The sequence below is a fragment of the Bufo gargarizans genome, chromosome 8, assembly GCF_014858855.1.
Source record: "Bufo gargarizans isolate SCDJY-AF-19 chromosome 8, ASM1485885v1, whole genome shotgun sequence".
In the NCBI taxonomy this organism is placed as follows: Eukaryota; Metazoa; Chordata; class Amphibia; order Anura; family Bufonidae; genus Bufo; species Bufo gargarizans.
The window spans coordinates 170,262,077-170,287,763 of record NC_058087.1 but is presented as its reverse complement, the minus strand read 5'-3'; the positions used below and the strand labels follow the sequence as shown (position 1 = coordinate 170,287,763).

The following is a 25,687-nucleotide window of genomic DNA, read 5'->3' as shown; positions in this document are numbered from 1 at the left end:
CAAAATTGAGTAGTTTTTAAATTACTGCATTTTCATGGTGGTAACAACTGCAGCTTCTGAGGGCTGGTTCACACCTGAGTGTTTTACAGCGCGTTCCTACGCGCTGTAAAACGCTCAACAGGCGAAAACCCATGTTTCCCTATGGGCATGGTTCTCACCTGCGCGTTTTACAGCGCGTACGAACGCGCTGTAAAACTCCTTACGCCCAAAGAAGTACAGGAGCTTCTTTGGGGCATATTGTCGCGCGTAACACCTCTGTTTTCATTGGACACCTCTGTGTGGTCAATCGCAAAAAACGCACTGTGAAAATGCGCGTATCAAATACGCTCAAGTGTGAACCTAGCGTAAATGTACCTGTCCCTAAGAGATATGTGTGGACACCTGGCTTTTTTTTTTTTTTTTTTTTTTTAACAAACAAGATGAGCGAGCCAATGTTCATTATGAACTTTTGCAGACAACCCAAACTTTTTTTCTGTGACTTTCTGACTAAACCAGTAAAAAGCAGCATAGCACCATTTTACTGCATATGTCTGCAGGAAAAAAACACTAGGAAGGAATAAGGGGTCTCGCTTGACCCTGAGAGGAAGTAAGGGGAAGGCCTTGACCTAATTGTCTCATCCTGTCTGTCGGGCTGGGGTTGGATCTTGGTCCTAGACCAAGTACACTAAAAGTCCAGATCTCCGCCTTGGGGACCTTCTATGATATGAACCTAACCGATCATATATGGATAAAAAGATTCATAAGAGCCGCATCCAGATTGAGACCATCCTTAACTCCAAAAGTTCCCCAATGGGATTTAAACGTGGCTTTAGGAGGATTAATAAAGTCTCCATTTACCCCCTATATCGGACATTTCAATCAAACACCTTTCATTTAAAACAGCGTTCCTGATGGCTATAACATCAGCTAGACACCTGGGAGAAATTAAAGGCCCTCTCCTGCAGAGAACCCCATCTTTCCGTATTCCCTGACAGAATAGTGCTAAGGGTACTTTCACACTTGCGTTATAGAGTTCTGTTAAAAGGGCTCTATGCCAGAAAAGAACTGATCAGGCATATTTCATTAGCTGCAAGTTCTACCTTCAAGTACTACATTAAGTACAGTGAAGAGATCTTGCAGGAGATAGTCAGGAGGTAGGCTGGAAGGTTGAAACAATACAAAAAAAAGGTAAGATTTGTTTGATTTAAATTGACAATTTTTTTTATTTATTTTTTCCTCTCCTCTTTAAAATGGCAGACTTCGTTCAGTGCAGGAATTGTTGTGCATTTATTTCATGTTCCACTCTTTGGAGATTCGGATGCTGTCAGATCTGTAGACAGTTCTCCTTACTGCAGCAGGAAATTGCATTTTTGACATCTGAGATATTTAAATTATCTGTTAAACAAACTCCAGCTAGGGCTGCTGCAATGCCACTGCCACAGAGGACCCCCAGAAATGGCAGATGGGTTACTGTAGGCTCTGGAAGACTTAGAGTGGTGGATAGAAGACATGTCCCACAGTCGGTGGTTCTCCATAATTAATTTGCAGCACTCTCAGAATGTAAGGACAACATGGATATGGACTCAGGCACAGAGGGTGAGAAACCATCGACTCCTATGTCTAATGTATGCAAGACTGCAGCCAAGGACAAAAAAGATAAAGTGAAGTCTCAAAGGAAGCAGCTGTTGCTGGGTGATTCAATCATAAGAAGTGTGGAGCTTAAAGAAAATGGTTTTGTGAGATGTCTCCCTGGGGCTACTGCTAGAAGAGATAGAAGACGTATTATTAATATTGTTAAGCAAGCAAAGCAGGAAGGGGACGTGGATGTTCTTGTCCATCTAGGGACAAATGACCTGGCTTGCAATGAAGTGTCAGAGGTGAAAAAATCTTTTATCACACTTGGTAATGACGTACAGGATTTTGCATCCACCATTTCATTTTGTGAAGTTCTGCCTGTGCATAATGTTCAGAATGATAGGCAGAGGCGCATAAAGGAGTTCAACATATGGCTTGGTAAATGGTGTCAAGAGCAAGGATTTGGCTTTGTTTCTCATGATAGCTCTACTTGGAATAGAAAGGAACTGTACAAAAAAGATGGTTTGCATCTTTCTCTCAAAGGAACAAATGTACTTAGTGAACAACTCCAAGAATTTGCGAAAGAGTATTTAAACTAGGAAGGGGGGGCAAAAGAGTGAAAATAAGAGTCCAATTGCCCCCCGAAACAATGCCAGAACAGGTCAGAAGCACAGAGGTTAAGAAATGATAAGCTCAGAGTCCTGTCTACAAATGCTCGCAGTTTAGGTAAAAAAATCAATGAACTTGGGTCAATAATGGCATCTGAGAATGTAGATTTAGTGGCTGTTACGGAGACATGGTTTAATGAAAGAAATGACTGGGACATAACCATACCAGGGTACTCTTTATACAGAAGAGACAGAGAAGGCAAGAAAGGAGGAGGAGTGGCCCTGTATGTGAAAGATAGCATTAAATCTAACCTAATACAAGTTGGTGAGGCCAACATAGAGTCAGTTTGGGTTACGTTGCAGTTTGCTAATCATGCAGTAACTCGTGTAGGTGTGATATATAGACCACCTGATCAAGTTAAAGAACTAGATGATCTACTAGTTGAAGAAATAGCTAAAATGACAATGAAAGGAGAAGTTATCATTATGGGAGATTTCAATCTTCCAGATATAAACTGGAAAACCAAAATAGCAAGTTCTACCAGGAGTACAGATATTCTAAATTCCCTACTGGGGTTATCCCTACAACAAATGGTTGAGGAGCCAACCCGGAGGGAGGCCATTTTGGATTTGATATTCACAAATGGGGATTCGGTATATGATGTCATTGTAGGCTGAAACCTTGGGATCTAGTGATCACCAGTCAGTGTGGTTTAATATAAGAACTGTGAAAGAGTCCCACCACACAAAAACAAAAGTTTTAGATTTTAGAAAAACTGACTTTTCAAAAATGAAATTAGTCATAAATGAGTCCTTATCAGACTGGAACAGGATTACATGGAGTCCAGGAGAAATGGGACTACTTAAAAGGTGCATTATTGAAGGCAACAGAAAATTGCATTAGACTTGTCAGTAAAAGCAAAAAAAGGAAGAGACCACTGTGGTACTCAGCAGAAGTGGCCCAAATCATTAAAAATAAAAAGCTAGCATTTTGTAATTATAAAAAAAACAGAGCAATGAAGATAAGGAAATCTACAAGATTAGGCAGAAAGAGGCCAAGCAAGTTATAAGAACTTCTAAAGCTCAGGCAGAAGAAAAACTAGCTCAGTCTATGAAAAAAGGGGATAAGACATTCTTCAGATATATAAATGAAAAAAGGAAATTAAAACAAGGAATAACTCAATTAAAAACAAAGGACGGAAGGTATGTAGAAGAGAATAAAGGGCTAGCCGACTGCCTTAATGAATACTTCTGTTCAGTTTTTACAAAAGAAAAGAAGAGAAGGACCTCCACTAGAAAGGATGACTATTAAATCGTTTGATGCATGTGTCTTTACAGAGGAAGATGTTCTAAGTTTGCTGTCTAAAGTGAAGACAAATAAGTCACAGGGGCCTGATGAGATACACCCAAAATTATTAAAAGAGCTTAGTGGTGAGCTGGCAAAACCGTTAACAGATTTATTTAACCAATCATTAGTAACAGGAGTCGTCCCGGAAGATTGGAAATTGGCAAATGTCGTGCCCATTCACAAGAAAGGTAGTAGGGAGGAATCGAGCAACTATAGACCAGTGAGTCTGACATCAATAGTAGGCAAATTAATGGAAACCCTATTAAAGGATAGGATTGTGGAACATCTAAAATCCCATGGATTGCAAGATGAAAAACAACATGGGTTTACTTCAGGGAGATCATGTCAAACAAATCTTATAGATTTTTTTGACTGGGTGACTAAAATAATAGACGGTGGAGGTGCAGTAGACATCGCATATCTAGATTTTAGTAAGGCTTTTGACACTGTCCCACATAGAAGACTTATCAATAAACTGCAGTCATTGAGCATGGACTCCCATATTGTTGAGTGGATTAGGCAGTGGCTGAGTGACAGACAACAGAGGGTTGTAGTCAATGGAGAACATTCAAAACAAGGTCATGTTACCAGTGGGATTCCACAGGGATCTGTACTGGGACCAATTTTGTTTAATATCTTCATAAGTGATATTGCAAAAGGCCTCGATGGTAAGGTTTGTCTTTTTGCTGATGACACAAAGATATGTAACAGGGTTGATGTTCCTGGAGGGAAATGCCAAATGGAAAAGGATTTAGGAAAACTAGAAGAACGGTCAGAACTCTGGCAACTGAAATTTAATGTGGATAAGTGCAAGATAATGCACCTGGGGCGTAAAAACCCAAAGGCAGAATATAGAATATTTGACAAAGTCCTGACCTCAGTATCTGAGGAAAGGGATTTAGGAGTAATTATTTCAGAAGACTTAAAGGTAGGCAGACAATGTCATAGAGCAGCACGAAATGCCAGCAGAATGCTTGGGTGTATAGGGAGAGGTATAAGCAGTAGAAAGAGTGAAGTGCTTATGCCGCTGTACAGAACACTGGTGAGACCTCACTTGGAGTATTGTGCGCAGTACTGGAGGCCATATCTCCAGAAGGATATAGATACTCTAGAGAGAGTTCAGAGAAGAGCTACTAAACTAGTACATGGATTGCAGGATAAAACTTACCAGGAAAGGTTAAAAGACCTTAATATGTATAGCTTGGAAGAAAGAAGAGACAGAGGGGATATGATAGAAACTTTTAAATACATAAAGGGAATCAACTCGGTAAAGGAGGAGAGCATATTTAAAAGAAGAAAAACTACCACAAGAGGACAGTTTTAAATTAGAGGGGCAAAGGTTTAAAAGTAATATAAGGAAGTATTACTTTACTGAGAGAGTAGTGGATGCATGGAATAGCCTTCCTGCAGAAGTGGTAGCTGCAAATACAGTGAAGGAGTTTAAGCATGCATGGGATAGGCATAAGGCCATCCTTCATATAAGATAGGGCCAGGGACTATTCATAGGATTCAGATATATTGGGCAGACTAGATGGGCCAAATGGTTCTTATCTGCCGACACATTCTATGTTTCTATCCCAATGCATTCTGAATTGATAGAAATCCGTTCAGTTTGCAACAGTATGCCTTCCGCTCAGTCACTGTCAGCATGCTGCGGTTTTATGTCCTTCCAAAATGCCTGATCAGTCGCCGAATCCGGCATTAAGTCCCATTGACTTGCATTGCAAAACAACTGAAGGACGGATCCGTCCTTCCGGTCTGCGCATGCGCAGACCGGGAAAACTGTGAAAGACTGCAAGACGGATCCGTCCATCCGCATGACAAGTGGAGAGACGGATCCGTTCTTGCAATGCATTGACTGATTCGCACCCGAAAGTAAATTACACTTGCCATCATATGTAAAGATTATATTTTTAAAGTGTTTATGCTGCTAGTCTTTTGAAGACATATCTGTACATTTTATCAATTTCTTATCTACGTATTTCCTAGTATTATCCAATTTAGAATAAATAGTTTTATTTGCTGTCCATTATTAGTCGGATATAGAGTGCCCCCCACTGTATCTAAATCTCACTCCTTCTATTTCGGTACTGGGGGTACCACGGGGTGTGCACCTGGTCATTTTCTGTGATTTTGGTTGAGCCAATTACCAGTATACATTTTCACAAAACCCCTCTACGCCCTATAGCAGATAGTCGAGAGTCTCCCTGTTGACGACTTTGACAGCAGTCGGTATTTGTTCTGCAATTTGTAGGTAGAGAAGGAATCCAGCGTGTTGTGAACAAAAATTAGTCCTTTATTGTAATCGCATACAAAAAACGCACATACCCTGCTTATACACTCACCTAAAGAATTATTAGGAACACCATACTAATATGGTGTTGGACCCCCTTTTGCCTTCAGAACTGCCTTAATTCTATGTGGCATTGATTCAACAAGGTGCTGATAGCATTCTTTAGAAATGTTGGCCCATATTGATAGGATAGCATCTTGCAGTTGATGGAGATTTGAGGGATGCACATTTGGGGCACAAAGCTCCCGTTCCACCACATCCCAAAGATGCTCTATTGGGTTGAGATCTGGTGACTGTGGGGGCCATTTTAGTACAGTGAACTTATTGTCATGTTCAAGAAACCAATTTGAAATGATTCGAGCTTTGTGACATGGTGCATTATCCTGCTGGAAGTAGCCATCAGAGGATGGGTACATGGTGGTCATGAAGGGATGGACATGGTCAGAAACAATGCTCAGGTAGCCCGTGGCAGTTAAATGATGGTCAATTGGCACTAATGGGCCTAAAGTGTGCCCAGAAAACATCCCCCACATCATTACTCCACCACCAGCCTGCACAGTGGTAACAAGGCATGATAGATACATGTTCTCATTCTGTTTACGCCAAATTCGGACTCTACAATTTGAATGTCTCAACAGAAATCGAGACTCATCAGACCAGGCAAGATTTTTCCAGTCTTCCACAGTCCAATCTTGGTGAGCTCGTGCAAATTGTAGCCTCTTTTTCCTATATGTAGTGGAGATGAGTGGTACCCGGTGGGGTTTTCTGCTGTTGTAGCCCACCTTTCTTTCCCATTCTGACATTCAGTTTGGAGTTCAGGAGATTGTCTTGACCAGGACCACAACCCTACATGCATTGAAGCAACTGCCATGTGATTGGTTGACTAGATAATCGCATTAATGAGAAATAGAACAGGTGTTCCTAATAAATCTTTAGGTGAGTGTATATGGGGTAAGCCAGCCCATCATATTGTGCCCACAATTGGCACAGATATCGACTAATGAGGAGGGAAGGCCAACCCCATACATGACAATACAAACATGTACTGTGTTCTTAGTATGAATGAAATACAAAATATCAACTAAAAAATTTCTTCATGTCTCATTCAAACCTGTGTTTAGGGTTAACATCCAATAGGAATCGCTTTAGATCACCTCCTCTGGTAGATAATTTAACCTTTTCAATGCCATTTATCCAGAATGCTGCTAGTCTGCCCACATGGCATTTCCTCCAGACATGTTGCTATTAGTGCACTGTAACGGATCTCCTGGCACCCCGACTGGGTACCTCCGTTGATGGATGCTCCTAGTGCTTCCCGAGGGCTCCAAGCACTCCACTTGACACCGTAAGCACTGCCGACCCCACCGAGCCGCTGCAGTTTGGTTGGGATCTTGCCGTCTTCTACCCACCCTGGACCTACAACAAGGCTTCCAGGTTCCAGTGGGTGAACCTCTTTCTCCAGAGAGTGATGCTCTTAAGAGCTCAGGGATTATAGCCAGGGGAGTATACAGCGTATAGCATTCCCCAGTGTAGATGCAGCCTTTTCCTCACACTCATGAGACTAGGCTCTATTTTGAGGGTAAAATGGGAACTCTTCAATGGGGCTTCTTGTCAGCCTTTTATGCAGGTCTTCCAGCAAGTGGCACTCTACTGGGGACCTTGTGGAAGACTGAGACAGTTTTTACATTAGCCAATCACATGCATTTAAAGTATGGAAACATTCCTAGCAATTGTACACAACTCCCCCCCCCTGCCTGTGATACAATTACCAAACACAATGGGCTAACTTAAAGGGACTCTGTCACCAGTTTCTAACCCCCACTTTTAAAAATATTGTTCTGTCCATGGAGCCCTTGTGATTACTAAGGTGTTGTTATAAGCTAAATCTGCTGGCTCGTTTTGATAAAAAAACCGTTTTATCTAACCTGTCAGTCATGTAGTTAAGGTGCCCAGGGCGTTTCTCATGGTCTGAAGATGCCGCCCGCCGCCGCCGCCGTTGGTGCCCAGCTCCTCCTCCGCTCTCGTCAGCGCCGCCTGAAAATCAAGAAATACGCCTCCGGCTCTCCCTCACTCCCCCTCCTTCTTTTCTAAGATCCCGCGCGTGCGCACAGGCCTGTGCCTGATGCGCCTGTGCGGACTTTTCGGTTCAGCCTCATTGAGCTAAGTGCGCATGCGCGAGCACTTCGCTCAACCTCCCGATAACGCGAAAACTGCCGCACGCGCGGGATCTTAGAAAAGAAGGAGGGGGGAGTGACGGAGAGCCGGAGGCGTATTTCTTGCTTTTCAGGCGGTGCTGACGAGAGCGGAGGAGGAGCTGGGCACCAACGGCGGCGGCGGGCGGCATCTTCAGACCATGAGAAACGCCCCTGGGCACCTTAACTACATGACTGACCGGTTAGATAAAACGTTTTTTTTATCAAAACGAGCCAGCAGATTTAGCTTATAACAACACCTTAGTAATCACAAGGGCTCCATGGACAGAACAATATTTTTAAAAGTGGGGGTTAGAAACTGGTGACAGAGTCCCTTTAATCACTCACAGGCCGAAAACAAAAAATTTTCCCCAAAAAACTGAAAACACCCCAAAGCCCCACATATCCCCATAACTTATACATCCCTGGATAGCTCTGATCTGAGCGAACTACATATCCAGAAATCGCCCAGATCCAAGCAGGGGTTCCTGAACTCCATAGAAGTCACATTTGACCGACCGCAAGAATAGCTTTCCTGCCCAAAACCGTTCCTCAGATTTAGGCTGTGTGGCCGGTCTAGCTTCTCCTTCAAAGTTTTAATATATGGGCCATAATCCTGAGGCACAAGGCTGGCAAACAGGATCTCCAAAACCCAGCTTTGTTGCTTTAGAAGTGCTATTACTTGTACACATAAAGTGCATGTGTAAAATATATATATATATAATGGGGACAAAACAGAAGCTTTTTTTTTTTCGGTATTGAGACCCTATGATGGATCCCAATACCGGAAAATATTAACTCTAGTGTGAAAGTAGCCTTAGCAAAAAAAACAACACACATTCTACATGGATGTTTGTCACATAAACCAGTGCAGCGTAACCAGGCCTTATGAGCGAATCAAAGCTGACGAAGTGGAATTCATTCTGACTATCAGGAAAAATTTGATTCGCACCGTTGCTTACATACCCTAGAGACACGCCCCACATGCAGACCAATGTCGGACTAAACAAAAAGGAATAAAAGATGGAGCGCTGTAGCTAGTAGAGGAGGAGCAACCGTAAATACTTAAATACCATGCACCATTACATTTCGGCTTGAATTTTCTCGCTCTTCGTGGTAACAAATCAAGTTTTCACTTACGCCCATGACAGCACCCTTGAGAGACCGCCTCCATCCAGGACAGGAAACAGGAACTTTCGTGGAGAGCTCATAAGGAGGAGCATGGCCCCAAGACCACCAGTTCCTGTTTCCTGTCCTAGACAGAGACGGTTCGTGGAGAAAAGAAGAAGGTTAGGCTGCAGGGCCCCTGAGAATTATTTCGAAGTGGGGTTACCTGTTCCGGCGTAAGTCCCCTAGTCTCCTCTAGGAGCCGCCGGCCGGAGTCTGGTGCTTGCTGCTGGGGTCTGGCTTACGCCGCGCTGCCGCTACTCTGCAGTCCTGGCCGCACTGGGAGGTGCGTCCGGCACGCCGGTCCTTCCTGACAGTGTTCAGGCGGGCCGGGGCCTCCTCCTCACCACGCTTCTCAGGGGGGGACAAAATCTCGCGATCCAAGCGAGATACGGTTCTCGGCGTCGAGACTTCCGGTATTTGGAACGCATGTAGCGTGCGTTCCGGAAGTAGGAAGTGCTTTTTCCTACTTATGGCCGCAGATAGTTTTCAGCAGGACCCGACCGAGGGAATTGGACCCACAGGAGGCGCACGGTCAGCAGCAGCCCAGCCAGCCGGATTTTTGGATCCTGGGAGTCACACTATCCCACAGCAGCATGGAGGAGGAGTGCCCAACGCGCCAATCAGCAGGAGGGTCATGAGAGCAGACCGCTACTCCTGGTGGGGTAAGGGGGATCATTCCCCATCACTTGTTTTTCTTTAGTCAGGCTAAATCTCCTTTCCCTCTTTTCTTTCTTGCCTTTTAGACTATAAAAGAGGGCCCTAGAAAGGCAATTTCAAAAACCAGAGGGAAGGAATGTGCCGTCTGTAAAAAGAAACTGGCCCCCTCTTGGTCTAAAAAACTATGTCAACATTGCATTGAGAAACTAGTGGAGGAGGAGTCCCCATCCCTTCTGCAGAGTATTAGGGAGATGGTGAAGACAGAGGTCTCTGATTCCTTGAAAGATTTCAAAAAGAGCTTCCCCTCTGTAGCCTCAAGCTCCCTTGGAACCAGATCAGGCACGGCTAATAAATCTGACTCGGATCCTTTAGAAGATAGTGATACAGGAGAAATCCTAGATAGCCCAGACTCGTCCCAGGATGAAGAATCCACGGGCAGGCCACTTTTTCCCCCGGATGATACGGAAGCTTTACTAAAAGCAGTTTGTGCGACCATGAAGCTAGACGAATCCAAAGACCCAAAATCCGTTCAGGATATCATGTTTGGTGACCTCGGGCAGAAAAAATCTAGAGTTTTTCCCGTAAACGAGAATATCAAAATTTTTGATACAGAAGGAATGGAAAAGACCCGATAAAAAAAATTTTGGCCCAAAAAATGTGAAAAGGAAGTATCCTTTTTGATGAGGCAGACTCAGTAAATTGGGACAGGCCTCCTAAGTTGGATGCACCTGTTGCAAAAATCTCAAAAAAATCGGCCCAACCGTTTGAGGACTTGGGTACTCTTAAAGACCCTATGGATAAGCGAGCAGAGGTTTACCTAAAAAAAAGTTTGGGAGACCTCAGCGCAAGCGTTCAAACCAAATATTGCCGCCACATCCACTGCTAGGTCTCTGAAATTATGGCTAGAAGAATTAGAATCTCACATTCAGAATAAAACCCAGAGAGATCAATTGTTAGCCGTTTTTCCCACTCTACTTAAAGCAGTAGACTTTATTTCTGACGCCTCGGCAGATGCTTTAAAATTAAATGCTAGGTCAGCTGCTCTTTCTAATTCAGCCAGACGAGCTATTTGGCTAAAAGGATGGTCGGGAGACACTGGATCAAAAAATAAGCTTTGTGCAATTCCTTGTCAGGGCTATTATCTTTTTGGGTCCGTCTTGGACGACCTTTTGGATAAAGCTTCAGACAATAAAAAAGGATTCCCTGTCTCCAGACCCCCGAAAAAACAACGTTTTTTTCGCAAAAACAAGAAGGATTTTTTTAGGGGCCAGAGGAAAGACTTCAGAGCAGACAACAAGAATAGGAAAAGCAAGGGTTTCCTCTTCAGTTCCCAATCCTCCTCAACCTCTAAACCATCACAGCAATGACTGTTTCTCTCCCGTGGGTGGCAGACTTTCTCTCTTCCTTTTACGCTTGGGAAAAAATCTCCTCAAGTCCCTGGATTTTAAGCGTTATAAAGGAAGGGTTTTGTCTAGAGTTTGTCTCTCACCCACCGGACAGATTCAAAATTACAAATTTTCTAGGAAACTCGGGAAAAAATCTAGCTTTACAACAGGAGATTGCATCCTTACTTTGAAAAAATGTTCTAATTCCGGTGCCGGAGGTGGAGAGAGGCAGGGGTTTCTACTCTTCCCTTTTTCTGGTTCCCAAACCGGATGGAACATTCAGAACTATCATAAATCTAAAAGATTTAAATCTCTTACAAAAAATTCAGAATGGAGTCGATCCAATCAGTTTTAAAACATCTTTTCAGGGGCTGTTTCATGGCTACGATATATATATAAGAGATGCGTACTATCACATCCCTATTCGGCTAGACTGTCAAAAATTCCTCACAGTCGCTGTTTCAATAGGAGGTCACATTCAGCACCTACAATATACAGGTACTTCTAAAAAAATTAGCATATTGTGATAAAGTTCATTATTTTCTGTAATGTACTGATAAACATTAGACTTTCATATATTTTAGATTCATTACACACCAACTGAAGTAGTTCAAGCCTTTTATTGTTTTAATATTGATTAATTTGGGCATACCGCTCATGAAAACCCAAATTTTCTATCTCAAATAATTAGCATATTTCATCCGACCAATAAAAGAAAAGTGTTTTTAATACAAAAAAAGTCAACCTTCAAATAATTATGTTCAGTTATGCACTCAATACTTGGTCGGGAATCCTTCTGCAGAAATGACTGCTTCAATGCGGCGTGGCATGGAGGAAATCAGCCTGTGGCACTGCTGAGGTGTTATGGAGGCCCAGGATGCTTCGATAGCGGCCTTAAGCTCATCCAGAGTGTTGGGTTTTGCGTCTCTCAACTTTCTCTTCCCAATATCCCACAGATTCTCTATGGGGTTCAGGTCAGGAGAGTTGGCAGGCCAATTGAGCACAGTAATACCATGGTCAGTAAACCATTTACCAGTGGTTTTGGCACTGTGAGCAGGTGCCAGGTCGTGCTGAAAAAAGTAAATCTTCATCTCCATAAAGCTTTTCAGCAGATGGAAGCATGAAGTGCTCCAAAATCTCCTGATAGCTAGCTGCATTGACCCTGCCCTTGATAAAACACAGTGGACCAACACCAGCAGCTGACATGGCACCCCAGACCATCACTGACTGTGGGTACTTGACACTGGACTTCAGGCATTTTGGCATTTCCCTCTCCCCAGTCTTCCTCCAGACTCTGGCACCTTGATTTCCGAATGACATGCAAAATTTGCTTTCATCCGAAATAAAGTACTTTGGACCACTGAGCAACAGGCCAGTGCTGCTTCTCTGTAGCCCAGGTCAGGCGCTTCTGCCGCTGTTTCTGGGGAATGCTGCACCTGTAGCCCATTTCCTGCACACGCCTGTACACGGTGGCTCTGGATGTTTCTACTCCAGACTCAGTCCACTGCTTCCGCAGGTCCCCCAAGGTCTGGAATCGGTCCTTCTCCACAATCTTCCTCAAGGTCCGGTCACCTCTTCTCGTTGTGCAGTGTTTTCTGCCACACTTTTTCCTTCCCACAGACTTCCCATTGAGGTGCCTTGATACAGCACTCTGGAAACAGCCTATTCGTTCAGAAATTTCTTTCTGTGTCTTACCCGCTTGCTTGAGGGTGTCAATGATGGCCTTCTGGACAGCAGTCAGGTCGGCAGTCTTACCCAGGATTGCGGTTTTGAGTAATGAACCAGGCTGGGAGTTTTTAAAAGCCTCAGGGATCTTTTGCAGGTGTTTAGAGTTAATTAGTTGATTCAGATGATTAGGTTAATAGCTCGTTTAGAGAACCTTTTCATGATATGCTAATTTTTTTAGATAGGAATTTGGGGTTTTCATGAGCTGTATGCCAAAATCATCAATATTAAAACAATAAAAGGCTTGAACTACTTCAGTTGGTGTGTAATGAATCTAAAATATATGAAAGTCTAATGTTTATCAGTACATTACAGAAAATAATGAACTTTATCACAATATGCTAATTTTTTGAGAAGGACCTGTACAGCCCTTCCCTTTGGGATTTCTCAAGCTCCCAGACTTTTCACGAAAGTCATGGCTCATATAAGGGAAAGAGACATTCTAGTGATTCCTTACCTAGACGATCTCCTGGTGGTAGCAGAGTCAGAATCCCTTCTCGAAGTACACCTCAAAAAAGTAGTGCAGATCCTAGAAGACCTCGGCTGGCAAATAAATGGGGAAAAATCACATCTAATACCTTCCCAAGTTCGTGTCTTTCTGGGAATGATGCTGGACTCAACGAAACTACTCTGTATCCTACCCCAAGACAAGATTCAGAGATTAATACAACAGGTTCAGTCCCTGATATCTACAAAAAACCCTACTATCAGACAAGCAATGGCGGTCTTGGGCAGAATGACTTCCACTATACCAGCGGTCAGTTGGAGCCATCTTCACTCCAGACCCCTACAGTGGCAAATTCTGAAGGAATGGCAGGGTACCCTCCGCCCATTAGATACACCCCCTCACACTCACCCCCCAAGTGATCCAGTCTCTTCACTGGTGGCTGAATCCTGTAAACCTGTCCCAGGGGCTCCCTTGGATCCAACAAAATTTTGTTACCCTTACCACCGACGCAAGTCCTTCCGGTTGGGGGGGCCTGTTGCCAAGGGTACTTAAGACAAGGTGTTTGGGAAAGAGAGCAGAGTCTAGACTCCCAAAACATGAGGGAACTGAGAGCGTTTTTTCTCGCCTTAAAAGAGTTTCTTCCTTTACTTCAGGGAAAGGCTATAAAAGTTTTTTCGGACAACGCCACAGTTGTCTCCTATTTGAACAAGCAAGGAGGAACCAGATCAGAAAATCTTATGCAGTTAACAACGGATATCTTTTCCCTTATAATTCCTTCTGTTCTGTCCCTTATGGCAGTACATCTAAAAGGTACAGAAAACAAGGTGGCAGATTTCTTAAGCAGAAATACACTAGACCAGGGGGAATGGTGTCTGAATCAAATGGTCTTCGATCAAATAATTCAACTTTGGGGTCGCCCTCATCTGGACTTATTTGCTACCAGAGAAAACAGAAAGTGTCATCTTTTATTTTCCCTCAGCGCGAGAGATTCACCAACAGGGATAGATGCCTTCTCCCTTCACTGGCCGAACCAGCTCCTCTACGCCCTTCCTCCGTTAAGACTTCTTCCAAGATTCTTACAGAAGTTGAGACAAGAAAGAACGACAGTGATCTTAATTGCTCCATTCTGGCCCAGAAGAACCTGGTTCATCTGGTTGAGGAAGCTATCCTTGACAGACCCTTGGATTCTCCCGGAGAGGCAAGACCTTCTGTCCCAAGGACCAGTCAACCATCCGAGTGTGAGGCAGTTACACTTAACAGCATGGCTCTTGAGGGGGAAATCCTAGAAAGTGGGTCTGAAGATTTTTTTTAAAGCCATCAGCAGGCTTAGACCTATATCTGGACCTTCAGTTCCCCCCTGGGACCTCAACTTGGTCCTCACTAGCCTCACGGAGCCTCCCTTTGAGCCACTTAAACAGTTACCCATAAAAATATTGTCCTTCAAAACAGCGTTTCTTGTGGCAATTACCTCAGCAAGGAGGGTTGGTGAGATTTCGGCCTTTTCTACTTCGCCACCTTACACTAACATCCTAGATGATGGGGTACTCATTAAACCAGACCCTTCCTTCTTACCGAAAGTGGTTTCTATGTTTCATAGAACACAGGACATTATCCTTCCTTCCCTGTGTCAAAATCCGAGAAATGAAAAAGAGGAAAAACTGCATTGTTTAGATGTAAAAAGATGCCTATCCCATTATCTAGAGGTCACTAGTCAGTGGAGGAAAACCTCAAAACTTTTCATTCAATTTAGTGGGAAAAATAAGGGTCTCCCAGCCTCTACTAAAACCCTTTCCAGATGGATCGTGAGAGCCATTAATTTAGCCTATTCTTCAGCTGGAAAGGCTCCCCCGGGGGGTTTTGGTGCTCATTCCACAAGATCAGTTTCCACCACTTGGGCAGAAAGGGCCGACGCTACCTTAGAACAGATTTGTAGAGCAGCCACATGGCAGTCGCCCGGCACCTTCTTTCGTCACTACAGATTAGACCTAGGCACTAGAGAACAACTAGCCTTCGGTAGGAAAGTCCTCCCGGCAGTAGTCCCACCCTAAAAAATAAAGGGATTTCTATTCTAGTCGTCTCTCAAGGGTGCTGTCATGGGCGTAAGGGAAATTTAAGATTACACTTACCGGTAATCACTTTTCCATAAGCCCATGACAGCACCCGGGTTTATTCCCACCCTATATAGAATGAATACTAATTAAAAAAAAAAAAAAAAACATATATACAGAGGAAAAAAATAAAAATAAAAATGTGTGTAAGAGTGTGGTCTAGGACAAGTTCTTGCGATTAACTGGTGGTCTTGGGGCCATGCTCCTCCTTATGAGCTCTCCACGAAAGTTCCTGTTTCCTGTCCTGGATGGAGGCGGTCTCTCAAGGGTGCTGTCATGGGCTTATGGAAAAGTGATTACCGGTAAGTGTAATCTTAAATTTTTTCCTAAAATGGCTGCTGCACGTGTGAGGACATAGAGAAAGGAACTCTGGGAAGGCGGGATCACACATAATGCCATGCATGCAGCCAATCAGCAGCCAGCCAGCCCTGTGATGTCACAGCCCTATTAATAGCATCAGCCATCTTAAATTCTGCCATTTACCAGTGTACTTGGTGCAGGGAGAGATGTCAGTAGGCGCTAGGGACAGTGCTAGGAAAGACTTCATTGTGGAGGGAACCCCTAAGTTCTAAAATTCTCAGCTCTGGAGCTTGTCCCCCTCTCCCCCAGGAAGGGAGATTGGGACAATAAAATTCTCCAGAGAGGCCGGGTGGATATATACACTCACCTAAAGAATTATTAGGAACACCTGTTCTATTTCTCATTAATGCGATTATCTAGTGAACCAATCACATGGCAGTTGCTTCAATGCATGTAGGGTTGTGGTCCTGGTCAAGACAATCTCCTGAACTCCAAACTGAATGTCAGAATGGGAAAGAAAGGTGGGCTACAACAGCAGAAGACCCCAATGGGTACCACTCATCTCCACTACAAATAGGAAAAAGAGGCTACAATTTGCACAAGCTCACCAAAATTGGACTGTTGAAGACTGGAAAAATGTTGCCTGGTCTGATGAGTCTCGATTTCTGTTGAGACCTTCAAATAGTAGAGTCCGAATTTGGCGCAAACAGAATGAGAACATGTATCCATCATGCCTTGTTACCATTGTGCAGGCTGGTGGTGGTGGTGTAATGGTGTGGGGGATGTTTTCTGGGCACACTTTAGGCCCATTCGTGCCAATTGGCCATCGTTTAAATGCCACGGGCTACCTGAGCATTGTTTCTGACCATGTCCATGCCTTCATGACCACCATGTACCCATCCTCTGATGGCTACTTCCAGCAGGATAATGCACCATGTCATAAAGCTCAAATCATTTCAAATTGGTTTCTTGAACATGACAATTAGTTCACTGTACTAAAATGGCCCCACAGTCACCAGATCTCAACCCAATAGAGCATCTTTGGGATGTGGTGGAACGGGAGCTTTGTGCCCTGGATGTGCATCCCTCAAATCTCCATCAACTGCAAGATGCTATCCTCTCAATATGGACCAACATTTCTAAAGAATGCTATCAGCACCTTGTTGAATCAATGCCACGTAGAATTAAGGCAGTTCTGAAGGCAAAAGGGGGTCCAACACCGTATTAGTATGGTGTTCCTAATAATTCTTTAGGTGAGTGTAGATGTAGATCAGTCACCCTCTGGCCTTAATGAGAGGCCGACTTTCACCTGTTTCATTTAGTACATTATTGAATCTGGGGCCTTTGGAGTTTGCTTCTTACTAGGTCTCCAATTATGGGATAAGAAAAACCTCCTTATGTATGTAGCTGATGGGCCTAACTGGTCATGAATGTAAAAAGCATTCATTTCATTTGAATTTATATTCGGGTGATAACAATCTGAGGCATCTTTTTTTTGTGTTCTTTTCAACCTGACTGTATCATGTTCAGGTGATCTACAACAGTAGTATGTGCTTTCCAGATGCGGTTCTATTATGATTTTTTTTTATTTTTTATTTTTTTTTATGTAAGGAGACTATGCACTTTCATTTAACTGATCTATCCTCAGCTTCTGATCGGCAGGGGTCTGACACCCGGGACCCCCGCCGATCAGCTGTTTCAGAAGGCAGCAGCGCTCCAGCAGTGCCACTGCCTTCTCACTGTTTACCGCCGGCCCACTGACGTCACGACTATTATCAACTAGCGTGGGCGCGGCTAAGCTCTATTCAAGTAAACAGAGCTTAGCCCCGCCCACGCTAGTTGATACTAGTCGTGACGTCAGTGGGCCGGCGGTAAACAGTGAGAAGGCCGCGGCGCTGCTGGAGGGCCGCTGCCTTCTGAAACGCTGATCAGAAGCTGATGATCAGTTAAATGAAAGTGCAGGACCCCTTTAAGTAATTAAGGTTGCTCCTCCTCTACTAGCTCCAGCGCTCCAGCTTTTATTCCTTTTTGTTTAGTCCGACATTGGTCTGCATGCGGGGCGTGTCTCTAGGGTATTTAAGCAAATTGAGCCTCCTAGAACGCTCCTCCCTGTTTGTATCTCGGCGGAGTTAAGCGCATGCGGTACACGAAACCAAAAGTGACGTGTGCGTTCCACGAGATTGGAAGTGGAGATACGGCGTGCGCTCCACAGACCGGAAGGGCCGTCATCTCCGCTGTGTGACATGCACGTTTGTCGCTTTTTAAACTTCCACAGCACTAACATGCCTCACTGCCGCATCGGATTACTTGGCAGGAGGCAGTCTGCACTTGAAGGGGGCACATCACTTGTTTATAACTTTTGCTATTTTATATCTCCATCTTGCATAATTATTTATATAGTAGACGTATATATTTCTATCTGTCTTATATTTGTAGGTGGCATTTCTTCTCTATTACAGCGGGGAATCTGTGATTTAATCGGCTCCTTTTGGTGCACTCAGCTTCTATCATAAGGTCTGCCTATTTTGTATTCTCTTTCATGGAATGTTATCAGCTATTATCCCTGGATGAAGTATGTTACTGATATGATTTATATGCTCAGCTACGATCAACCCCATGAGAAACCCAGTAAGGGGGAAACGCGTCGGTGTGATTATCAACTAATTATTAAGTGATATACTGTCACTATCTTTTCTATCTACCCTCCTTTGAGGGGAATTCTTTGTTTAGGGTCAGGGCAGGTACGGGGACAGGGAAATCCCACCATCAGGGATTGTCCCTGGGCAGAGGCACAGTCAGTGCTTATACAGGGAGTTTTTCCTCTTTCTCCCCTGCACTAATATTACTGCCCCAGGACTCTCATTTCTGCCACTACTATCTCCTTAGGTATTGCCTTTATCTAAGCTACTTGCACAGTGGATGTCACATGCTCAGTGGTAGACCTTATCTCTACCTGTTTATTTGATTTCATCCGCCTTGGTAATTAGGGTGTTTTTTATCTTGAGGGTTCTAAAATAATTAAGTTTTTGGACTGGAGACGTGGCACCTACATGTCAGGGCCACATGAGCCCTACGGGGGCTGATCTGGAGGAGGAGGACATTGGGGCACAAGCAATGTGTAACGAAATGGGTGGTTTTTCTACACAGGTGACAGGAGAGGAGGAGCTACAGGATGAGGAAGACAAGGCAGAGTACCCAGACACACTGTGGCAGTATGTAGTGGAGATGGAGGCAGGGAGTCCCTCCGAGTCACTTGCGCAAATGGCCCGATGCATGCTCATTTGCTTGCGTAGTAACAGTCGAATTGTCACTATTCGGCAGAGGGATGACTTCTGGCTCTCCACCTTGTTGGACCCTTGCTAACGGTCCAAAATGGGGGGCCTTTTTTACACCTGCTGAGAGGGTGGACAAACTGAACTACTATAGAGAAATCCTATGTAGTCATTTGGCCGTTGCCTATCTGCGTCATCGTCCATCCTCTCGCAGGTCTAACTGGGGGGGCTCTTTGCGCTCACGTTCCACTGACATTGCTGCTGGGGAGGGGTGGGGTGGGAGGAGCAGTACCAGCTCCATCGGCAGCAGCCTGAGTCTAGAGTGGCTGACTAGCAGCTTTCTTCACCCGCCTAGTGAAAAAACTACTCACCAGCAGCTAGAGATGGAGCAGAACCTGAACCAGCAGGTGGTGGCATGCTTGGATTGCACCCTGCCAGCCGTCATTGAAGATCTACTGGACAGCTGAACTGGATTTGTGGCCGCAACTGGTCGAGTTTGCCCTGGAAAAGCTGTCCTGTCAGTAGTGTGGCATCAGAGCAGGTGTTTAGTGCGGCGGGGGCCATAGTTACCCTAAGGAGAACTCGCCTGTCCACCCTAAATGTGGAGAGACTGACCTTTTGTCAAAATGAATCGGGTGTGGATCAGCCAGGATTTCCACCCATCAATGGCTCATGCATCAGACTAGATCATCCATGGTGCCACACCAACATTTTGACAAAAGAGACCGGTTTCTGGCTACCTGCCTCAGCTACTATTATGATGCTGCCACCCGCCTTATGCCACACATCTGATGCCAAGGGCTCCTTCTTTCACCCACCATCTTCAGCGGGTACTAGTATTGCCACCCACGCAGGGCTCCAGATGGCGACCAAAATGGTCGCCAATGCGACTAAGAATTTACAAATGGCGACAAGACTTTTTAGTCCTGTCGCCATTTGCGACTAGACCCTCCGCGGCAGCTCTGCAGTAGAACAGCGACGGGCACAGGAGCTGATAGTTCCCTGCCGCCGCCGATGTTCTTCTCAGTCTCAGTCAGTGAGTCACAGCACACAGAGCCGCTGGCAGCAGGGAGGGGAGGGGCTGGGAGGAGTGTAATCTGATCCTAGAGTGGAGGCTGCTTCTGCCAGCCCCTCCCCTCCCCGCCCACCAACCAATCAGAGCTGAGGCAAGGCGAGCACTAGCAGCTCTGAGTCACTGACAAGTACAGGGAGAAAGAATCGAATGAGTCTCAGGTGAAAAGAACTAAAGATCCGACTTGTGACTCATTTGATTCTTTCTTAGACTCCCTGTACAGTGTGCCCCCCCCAACACCCCAGTAAAAAGAAACATTGGTGGCATAGTGTGCCCCTCCAACACCCCAGTATAAGAAACATTGGTGGCACAGTGTGCCCCCCAACACCCCAGTATAAGAAACATTGGTGGCACAGTGTGCCCCCCCAACACCCCAGTATAAGAAACATTGGTGGCACAGTGTGCCCCCCCCCAACACCCCAGTATAAGAAACATTGGTGGCACAGTGTGCCCCCCCCCAACACCCCAGTATAAGAAACATTGGTGGCAGTGTGCCCCCCCAACACCCCAGTATAAGAAACATTGGTGGCACAGTGTGCCCCCTCCCAACACCCCAGTATAAGAAACATTGGTGGCACAGTGTGCCCCCTCCCAACACCCCAGTATAAGAAACATTGGTGGCTCAGTGGGAAGTGCCAATGAGGGTTAAAAAATAACTTAAAAAAAATTAACTCGCCTCCTCCAGTTGATCGCGTAGCTGTCGGTCTCCTGTTCTGTCTTCAGGACCTGTGGTGATGTCACTGAGCTCATCACATGGTCCATTACCATGGTGATGAATCATGTGATGTATCATGTGATGAGCACAGTGATTTCACCACAGGTCCTTTGACAGGTCCTGAAGAAAGAACAGGAGATGATCAATTGGAGGAGGTGAGTTAATTTTTATTTTTTAACCCTCATTGGCACTCCCCACTGCGCCACCAATGTTCATTATATTGAGGGGGGGGGGGGGGCACACTGCGCCACCAATGTTTATTATATTGAGGGGGGCACACTGCGCCCCCCAATGTTTATTATACTGGGGTGTTGGGGGGGTAATGTTTATTATATTGAGGGGGGCACACTGCGCCCCCCAATGTTTATTATACTGGGGTGTTGGGGGGGGTAATGTTTATTATATTGAGGGGGGCACACTGCGCCACCAATGTTTACTATACTAGGGTGTTGGGGGCGCACTGCGCCACCAATGTTTATTATATTGACCTTCTACTAAGCATTCTGTATTAAAGAATGCTTTTATTTTCCCTTATAACCATGTTATATGGAAAAATAATACAGTGAATAGACTTTCATCCTAGCAACCAAGAGTGAAAATCGCACCGCATCCGCACTTGCTTGCGATTTTCACGTAGCCCCATTCACTTCTATGGGGCCTGCGTTGCGTGAAAAACGCACAACATAGAGCATGCTGCGATTTTCACGCAACGCACAAGTGATGTGTGAAAATCACCGCTCATGTGCACAGCCCTATAGAAGTGAATGGGTCCGGATTTTAGTGCGGGTGCATTCCGGTATTTTGAATGCCAGATCCGGCACTAATACATTCCTATGGGAAAAAATGCTGGATCCGGCATTCAGGCAAATCTTCAGTTTTTTTCGTCTGAGATAAAACCGTAGCATGCTGCAGTTTTATCTTTTGCCTGATCAGTCAAAATGACTGAACTGAAGACCTCCTGATGCATCCTGAACGGATTACTCTCTATTCAGAATGCATGGGGATATGCCTGATCAGTTCTTTTCCGATATTGAGCCCCTAAGACTGAACTCTATGCCAGAAAGGAAAAACACTAGTGTGAAAGTACCCTAAAATATTAAGTTTAAATCCCCCCTTTCCCAATTTTACATATAAAATATATAAACAATAAATAAATAAACATATCACATAGCGCTGTCCAAACTATTAAATTATTAAAAAATGTCTCCTATGCAGTGAGCATTCGCCATTTTTTAGTCACCTTGTCACCCCAAAAATTAGGATAGGACTGTTCTATTATGGGCCGAATGTTTCATAAAATGCGAAATGCACGCGGCTTTTTTTGGTGTTTTTTTTTTTTTTGCGCGGTATTGAGTATCGCAATACTTTTTTATGGTGACGAAAGCGAATCAAAATTTTGGTATCAAAACAACCCTATGCCGATCTGATACCAAAATTTTGATTCGGTTTCGATTTGGCGACTAAAAATTTGATTTGGCTCCTGAATTTTTCAGTTCAGGAGCCAATGGCTACTAGGTATTTTTTTTTTTTAGTCTGGAGCACTGCCACCTCACCACTATGTCATAGGGCCACTCTGTGGACTTCTCATGCTGTTCCCACCCTCACCACTTCATGACTGGGCCAATATTTAGCCATTTTGGCTTGGCTGACATCATTTATTTGACCCTTCTGATTTGTCAGAAGGAAGGAAAAATGAGACGCACAACGGATCCTCTGTGTAGCAGCTGTAAGGCCTGTATGGTTCCATCAGAATCGGCTTATGATTTGGTAGCCAAAAGCAGGAGTGGGTACAAAACACAGAAAACATGCAACTATTCCGTTCACGTGTCATCTCTGTTTTGGATCCACTCCTGTGTGTGGTGTTTGTTTTTTTTTGTTTTTTTTGCATTAGCAAGACTGATAGATTGCTGACCGAGTAAAGGCGGATGCGCCACAGACAGGATCTGTTTTTTGTGGGTTATTGTTCTGCCGGTCAGAGAGAGGGCAAAATAATCAGTGACGTCAACACAAACTTACTGCTGTCACCCTCTCCACTCTGTCGGGGGCTCTACTTGTATAAGCATTTAATAGAACAGGTTCTGTAGACCTCTATGTGGAATCAGCTGACTAGGGTGTAAAAGGAGTGCGCTTCTTCTTGCCGATAACATCAACCTGTAGGGCTGAGTTCATACTTGAGTTATTTGGTCATTTTTGGCCCCGTGACTGTAATAAGTGAAATGTGCAGTGATTCTAAGAGCAATGCCTGTCATCTGCATGTTCAACGGACTCAGTTTTTCACTACCAAAACAGACTCCCTATGCATCTTACTGCAAGGAACAGTGTTCTACATCACTATAAAGGCTCTCTGCAGCCAGGAAATAGCTGTTTTTTAACAACTCTCCGTGAATATATTCGCATCGAACCAAAAAATGTTTCAAAAAAATTTGGCGAACCGACTAATCGAATTTTTTTAAAATTCACTCATCTCTAATTGCTACACACTGTTGTTGATACAGTAGGTGCAACTGCTTTAAAATAAAGGAAATGGTGTTATTCTCTCGTGCTAGATCTTCAGCTGCAGTACCAAAAAGGAAGGTAGGTCCTGACTTCCTATAAAACACGTAAAAAGTGTGTGTGTGTGTGTGTGTGTGTGTGTGTGTGTGTGTGTAATATATATATATATATATATATAACGATGAAAAGAAGGGCAGCACTCCGATAATAAAAAATTCAAAAAACTTTATTTACCCATAAGGCTGTAGCGACGTTTCGGCTCTTACACAGGAGCCTTCCTCAAGCAGTGTGTACAAACCAAGCTCTAAGCATATATAGTGTTGTAGATAACCATAATCAGTTACATGTCAAGTGAACATAATTAGTAAAAAACCAAAAATATACAGTACATCATAAATGTGAAGACGTATCGAACAATGAGACATAGTACATTCGTGATACACCTAATCAAACAGAAATTATTTCCATAGGTATGAGACATATTAAAATATCCATATAAATACATAATTGTTAATATCATCAGTGCCAACTGTAGACAATTAAATAAAGTGATAAGTGCTTACTCTTACAGGTGATGTGTGTGCAGGATGTGGGATGAAGGACGGCTGTACTCCATGCTGACATGTGCGGTCCGGCGTTCCTGGATCACCACTGCGCATGTCCTTGTGACGTGTACTGCATGTTCCCGGCCAGTACTGATCGCATCACATAACGTCACAACACTGCAGCGGCCATTTTGGATAAGGGCCAACGGCCCATTGTGTTATGTTAACACACATATTTTGACAATTGCGTCCATTACACCATAAGATCAAAGTAATAGTAGCGTGAGAGAGTGCCAGAGTGTCAAAGTGGCTGAGTGGGTTCGAATGAGGGCCACACCTACCGCCGGAGGTGAAGCCGCCACCCGTGACCAAAGCGCGGCTGCGCATCTGTATGTGAATACAGGGTCGCACCGCCGCAATGGTCAAAGACCCACCTATCACCACCTCACTCAGAGGGTTCTCCTCATCACACTCCGCCGCACATATAACGGAAAAAAAACAATTCATAAAGCAGAGGGACACAGAAGTACATGAGCAGTGTTCTGCATAAGTAATGGTGTCCAGATGCCGCGATCACACAGTCCACATGGGTACCACACCGTTTGTCCTCACCCCAAGCTCAGCAGCACATCATCTGCAAGAATAGTGAAATATAACCATGAGTACAAAAGATGAATCAAAGACAAACATTTTTCTAAAAGAGAAACTTTCGGAATAAACGAAAATTAATGTTTTATACACACAAGTCACATAATTTACACTGGAGCAATCGACATAAAATTGCATGAAGCGAGGGCAAGCCACGCACCTAACCAACCCCAACCTTATAGTCCACGTTTAGACCATGCGGTTGTAGGGAATTTAACGTGTAAATCCATTTTAGTTCCCTCTTTTTTAATAGGCCAATCCTATTACCACCTCTCCTGGGCATCGGTACATAGTCGATGATGCAACACTTCAAATCTTTCTCAGTGTGCTTCTGGTTGGCAAAGTGTTTAGAGACTGGTAAATCCAGTCGTTTTTTCCTTACACTAAGTCGATGATTGTTGAATCGTGTTTTAAAATCGGTTGTTGTTTCCCCAACATATAGCAATTTGCATGGACAAACAATCGCATACACAACAAAACTAGAGTCACAAGTCGGGTAATGTTTTAACTGATATGTGATCCCAGTTTGCGGGTGTGTGAAAGACCTGCCCTTAAGGATATATTTACAATTTACGCAGGATAGACAGGGAAAACAGCCAACTCTGGCACCTGTCAGCGTCAGCTGTCTTGCCGTCTTCAGAGTTCCCACGTCAGCCCTTACCAATTGGTCCTTAAGGCTCTTGGACCTACGGTAGGACATGATTGGTGGAGAATGGAATTCTTTAACTGTATTAAAGCAACCGCCCAATATACTCCAATGGCGTCGGATGATGTTACTAATATTAACGCTTTGTTCACAATGAGTAGAGATAAAGGGGATCCTGGTCATCTGTGTTTGTTTTACTTTTCTTTTTAGAGTGTCATCCCTATTGAGTTGACTAACCAATTTTTTTTGTTCTTGTAACACTTTGGTTGGATACCCCCGTGCCTCAAACTTGTGTAGCAATGTATCCAATGTAGTGTCGGATATCACAGGATCTGAAACAATACGTTTCACCCTCAGAAACTGGGAGTATGGAAGGGATTTTATCATGGATCTAGGGTGGTTACTACTGTATGTAAGTAGCGTGTTCCTGTCGGTTGGCTTAGTAAACAGTTCTGTCTGTAGTTTACCAGCCGACAGGATCACGCGAGTGTCCAAGAATTGCATTTCG

The 25,687-nt window shown here is 44.2% G+C and overlaps 1 protein-coding gene across 1 annotated transcript in view; it reads left to right on the top strand.

Moving 5' to 3' along the window:
• Positions 1–25,687, top strand: part of LOC122944547 (squalene synthase-like) — a 111,809-nt gene that overhangs the window by 17,450 nt on the left and 68,672 nt on the right. The window lies entirely within an intron of this gene.